Source organism: Cydia pomonella, chromosome 13, assembly GCF_033807575.1.
Source record: "Cydia pomonella isolate Wapato2018A chromosome 13, ilCydPomo1, whole genome shotgun sequence".
Classification (NCBI taxonomy): Eukaryota; Metazoa; Arthropoda; class Insecta; order Lepidoptera; family Tortricidae; genus Cydia; species Cydia pomonella.
The window spans coordinates 16,854,750-16,860,934 of NC_084715.1; positions in this window are offsets into that span (position 1 = coordinate 16,854,750).

Genomic DNA, 6,185 nt, shown 5'->3' on the forward strand with positions numbered 1-6,185 from the left:
GTACTGACTTAGTAACAGAGAAAAAACTAGGAATTGAGCAGCTAATAACTGCGAGCAAATAATCTTTCTTGGTGATGGGAAAGTTAAATATTTCTACGGGAAGGAGGAACTACGTTTCCATAAAAAGTGTAGATTATACATTGAGTCGAAGGCTATACCGGCGTACAAAAGACTAATGGAGGTGGCATCAGAGGGCTTACCGCGAACCACGTTCGACGTGTTGCCTCCCTGTCATACTTACGTACGAATTTACAAGTGCGACAGAGAGGTAACACGTCGAACGTGGTTCGCGATAGGCCCTCAAATGTACAGCCAAGTGACGATGATGAAAATTACATTTTCAAAACTTTTGTCTTTTGCTACCATTGTGTTAGCCGCCTGTACTTACTTTCAACATATATTAGTAGTTTATGTTACTGCTACATAATAAAAGGCATTAAAATACACGAGTGTGGGCTTAGGAAACGAACGAAGTGAGTTTCTTAAAAAGATCACACGAGTGTTTTAATGCCTAATTATCTTATACCTTTAAACGAGCAATTCTTGTATATATATATTTCCGGGATCTCGGAAACGGCTCTAACGATTTTGCTGAAATTTGGTATATGGCGGTTTTTGGGGGTAAACAATCGATCTAGATTAGTCTTATGTTTGGGAAAACGCGTGTTTTCGAGTTTTCATGCGTTTTTCTTTCGACGCAGAATATGGTCGCTAATTTCGTGTTGCCGGCCACTGTCCGTCTGGTCCAGCGGGTTAAGACGCGGACTGCTAAACGAGTGTTACGGGTTCGAATCTCGCCTGGTGACTAACTTTTGTTTTTTTTTTATATGTTCAATTTTATATATAATTTTTTAATTTTTATTGTTTTAGACAAGTTTAATTTAGTAAAAGAATGTAGTTAAGATTATCACCTATACACCACCATATTACAATAAATAGTTAGTTATAACCGAGCAAAGCTCGGTCGCCCAGGTACTGTATAGTTATTGCAGGTAGTTCGCAATCACATTTTTAGCACAGGCATTATAAGAGAGGTATGGGCATTGTAAATGTCATCTGGCTCTGTGTGGTAGGGCACAGCACAGCGGATGTCATTCCAGCTCTAGAGCAGAACCCAACTGGGGAAGTACCTCCACCTTACAGAAAATCGCAGCCAAATAACACTAGACCCTACTCATAGTGTTGTGTTCCTGCCGGTGAGTAAGGTTGCCAGAGCTCAACGAGGGGTGGGAGGGTGTTAGGGTCGGCAACGCGCATGTAACTCCTCTGGAGTTGCAGGCGTACATAGGCTACGGATACTGCTTACCATCAGGCAGGCCGTGTGCTTGTTTGCCACCGACATAAAATAAAATAAATAAAAAATAAAAAAATAAAAATAAAAAAGCCTTTAATTCCACTCTAATAACAATGATTAATAAATATATATCTCTAGCTTACTTATTTTTTTATTATTATTATTAACTTAATTTAACTACTAACTAGCACTATGATTAGTGGACCTCTTCGCGAGTAAAGGCCTCCCACCGACAAAGTATAAAAAAAATAAAAAAAAACACAATTAAAATATTTCATACGACATGTGCTAATTATTTGTCTCAGTGTAAACAAAAATATATCATAATTATGATATCAATTTTCTAATTCAAAATGGCGGACATGTTTTATAACTTATTTTAAGAAATTATGAGTATTTTAAGACTTTAAAAAGCAAGAAATTGTTTCTTGCTTCTGTTTGTATATGTATCATGTAGTATTTGATGTTTTCATTATTTTTGAAAGTCCTCAGGGTGCCGATTACGAAAATGACATCCATTATGGAACCCAAGATGGCGAACATTATTTTTTCTTAAAAATCGATATGGGTGTCATATCCGAGGTTCCTCGGGATTCCGATTACGAAAATGACGTCTATTTTGAAATCCAAGATGGCGGACATTAATTTTTCTTAAAAATCGATATGGGTGTCATCTCCGAGGTTCCTCGGGGTTCCGATTACGAAAATGACGTTCATTTTGAAATCCAAGATGGCGGACATTAATTTTTCTTAAAAATCGATATGGGTGTCATCTCCGAGGTTCCTCGGGGATCCGATTACGAAAATGACGTTCATTTTGAAATCCAAGATGGCGGAAATAATTTTTTTTTTAAAGTCCATATGGGTGTCATATCCGAGGTTCCTCGGGATTCCGATTACGAAAATGACGTCTATTTTGAAATCCAAGATGGCGGACATTAATTTTTCTTAAAAATCGATATGGGTGTCATCTCCGAGGTACCTCGGGGTTCCAATTACAAAAATGACGTCAATTTTGGCGGTTCTTGTTGGTGCAGATTTCAAAAATAGAGACCATTTTAGAATTAGAATTAGAATTAGAATTAGAATTAAAGGTGGTTGATATCACGGCTACACACATCGAAACCCATTTCAAAAAGTAGCGTCCGCCATATTTATTTTCAAAATAGATGCCATTTTTGAAATCCACACCCCTAAAAACCCAGAAAACAACACCCATGACGACATTTTCAAAAAAGTGACGTCCGCCATCTTTATTTCCAAAATGGACGTCATTTGTAAAATTAGTACACATACATCATACAACATGAAAACTAAAAACATTTCCATCCTCTTTTGGGCAGTTGTGTAAGTCTGTGATAACCCTAGGTAGGTACGGAGACCTTGAGCGGTGTCGGCATTTACGCAAACATCAAAGGCGTCGGCCCACTGTTACTTTTTACACTGTGCTTTTAGTGTGTAAACGAAAACGTCACATGATATATCAAAAGAAAAGTTATTTTATCTTATACCTTTAAACGAGCAATTCTTGTATATATATATATATTTCTGTGATCTCGGAAACGGCTCTAACGATTTCGCTGAAATTTGGTATATAGGGGTTTTTGGGGGTATACAATCTATCTAGATTAGTCTTATGTTTGGGAAAACGCGTGTTTTCGAGTTTTCATGCGTTTTTCTTTCGACGCAGAATATGGTCACTAATTTCGTGTTGCCGGCCAGTGTCCGTCTGGTCCAGCGGGTTAAGACGCGGACTGCTAAACGAGTGTTACGGGTTCGAATCTCGCCCGGTGACTAACTTTTGTTTTTTTTTATATGTTCAAGTTTATATATAATTTTTTAATTTTTATTGTTTTACACAAGTTTAATTTAGTAAAAAAAAAAAGACCTATGTAATAAGAGAAATCGACAATAGATGGTGTTACTCTGTGACAAGTGCTGTAAGGTTAAAATCGATTGTAAATAATAATAATTGTCAGTTCACATTTTACTTTTTAAGTTTATGTAGATTATCACCACCATATTACAATAAATAGTTATAACCGAGCAAAGCTCGGTCGCCCAGGTACTATATTACTAACTGTACTAGGTTGCCTTTTTAACAAGTTGGTCCAGTCCATGGTTGCCTACATTTTATATAAAAATTGGTTAATCTAGGCGACCATTAACTGGACCAACTTTTTTTAATACGGCAACTTTCAAATAAGCTTTCATTTGATATATCATACGATGAAATAACAAACAAAAAAACTATCCGTACGCAATCTTACAAGGCAACCTACTTGAAATGTATCACTGTGAATTTTGTCTTACATTTATTTCTTATCAGAAATAAATAACATGAGGGTGCATATACCTTATAACGTATCTCTATATAACTATCGTTTATCAATATTAGCATTAACGGTTAACAACAACATTCCCCTTAAAACAAATAACTATCGCGAGGAAAATACCAAGTCCAAACATCTGAAAAAAATCGGGAAAGAAAAGCTGCAACTGGCTTTTAAAATGGTACAAGGAAGGGTGGTCATCTGTATGAGAATGTGTTTTTTTTGTCTCTATTTGACCCAATGGTTGACTGGTAGAGAATGCCTTTTGGCATTAAGTCCGCCATTTGTGTTTTTTTTGTTTGTGCAATAAAGTTTAAATAAATAAATAATATTCATGTAACGCGATAACGAATTCTACGTGAACGAAACCGCGGGCAATACCTATTATAGTAACAACAAAATAACAATTTTCTATTGCTATTAATTTAAAACACGCTTTAGGAATTTTTTTGATGGACCGTAAACGCAGTCAAGGGCACCCCGCTCCCCACTACCGTTGTTCGCTGCCTCCTGTCACAGCGCGCGGCGCGCGCAAACTTGCCGCGCGTTTGAAACTTAACGTATTTATATAAGCAAGGAATGCATACATATCAGTAATGAGTGTCGCCGTGATTTTATATTTCTAAATTTTTGTTTAGTAACTGAGATCATTGTTGATGATCGATTATTATTAACTCTACAAACTTTAATTCAATATTAGCTATACTGCTTAACCTGAAATCAATATCTAGACAAGCACATTGTCTACATGTCTATATAACTTTTTACTAGAATACTAAGTTGATCGATAATATCGTAATTTTGCAATATCAGCAACTCTAATTCTATATTTACAAAATAACTCGTGTTTTTACGTTTACCAGAAAGCAGCTGTTCCAGATTTCTAAAAACTGAAAATTGTACATAAATTGAAGTGTTATTCGATATGCTAAAGTTTTCTGTAACTTTAATTCTATATTTACTTAGTTATTAGCAAATATTAAAATATTTAAATATAACCGAAAGCTCAACCTTAAAATTTCTAACATTTTACCAAAGTATTATTTAACATACTCCCAATGACATATCAAAAAAGAAAAAACTTTAATATTATCGAAACCCATTTTTGTTCAACCGCTGGTCTACAGTCACAGATGAGGGCCAAAAGTCACGAAAAATGTGACTTTTGTGACTATTTGAAAACTGACAACACTGCAATCTAGTGACCCTGGGTTTTGATTTCGGTAAAGTGTAATCATTTGTTAATAACGTTGTTTTCAAAGCCTATATAAACATGTTAAACAATTCGTCGCGTAGAAGAAACATTCAAATGCAAAAAATATTTATCCTTAGCTTAATTAGGTATATCAAGTGATCCATTTCCAATACAAAATGAACCAACCTAGCGGGTTCTTGGCAGTGAATGTGTTAGATCTGTGTGGTGTAAGTACCTACCTATTAAATTATTTTAGTGGCTATGTGTGCATGACATATTTGTATAGGGAACGTTCGCGTTGGTGGGTTTGGAAACACATGTACATTGACACTTCACGCCAAAGCAAGTGCTGCCATCTAATATTCTCGTACGTTTTCTTGTGCATAGTAGGTTCTGCTATCTAGTGGGCTACCTTGGAAGCATAAACTTCACATTTACACCTCGCACGAAAAATCTGACGTCTCCTGTGCTGCCCTCTACGGTTTATGCACGCTCCCTATACACATCTATGTTTGTGTATATGTTTAATTAGGACATTCAGCTGCTGTGTCTTTGAAAATATTTTGGCATAACCGTGGCGATGGCGGCGAGTTACAAAAAAAGACTGTGTAGGTACTGTATTTTTCGAAAATATTACCATGCGGCGATTGTACAAATTGCACATTATTCCACTATACTATATTATCATTCATTCTAAAAAATGCGTCCAGGTAATATATATAAAGCGGTAAATTATGCGAGTACCTAGTCAGAAAACCTGTCAGGAAAATAACTTCCAGTTGAACGGTTAGAAATCCCTTCGTGAAGCTATAGAGAAGATTATTCGAACAATACAATGATACAAATCACCAATGATACGAACAACCACCTACTTTGAATGATCTATTTATTTTTATTTCATACTTACTGTATGTAGTAATGGGTGGTAAAGTTACACGGGAAAGGAATTACTTGACCAAGAATTGTAACTATTTAGTAAAAATTACAAGCTTCTATCAATTTCTTACAGTACACCGGTATTTCGATAAAATATTGTAAAAAAACTAAGCGTTTTTATTAACCTTTTTGACCCCGTGTCAAACACAAAAGCTGTCACTCAGACGCCACGTCGAAGTGTCAGAACTGAAATTGAACCTTATGCATATGCATGTAGCGTAGCCCGTATATCTATGTTGTTATGTGAGTTCTGTGAGGCCCTGGTTTCTCTGACCACACGCCGCCGGCGACCGGCGACCGACGCGTGTCCGCGACCGGCGACGTTCGAATGTTATGTTCGGAAATGTTTGAGGGTGGTTTCTCTGAAACGTCGCCGGCGGCGGGTAGGACGGCGTGTGAAGGTCACACGCCGCACGCGTCGGTCGGT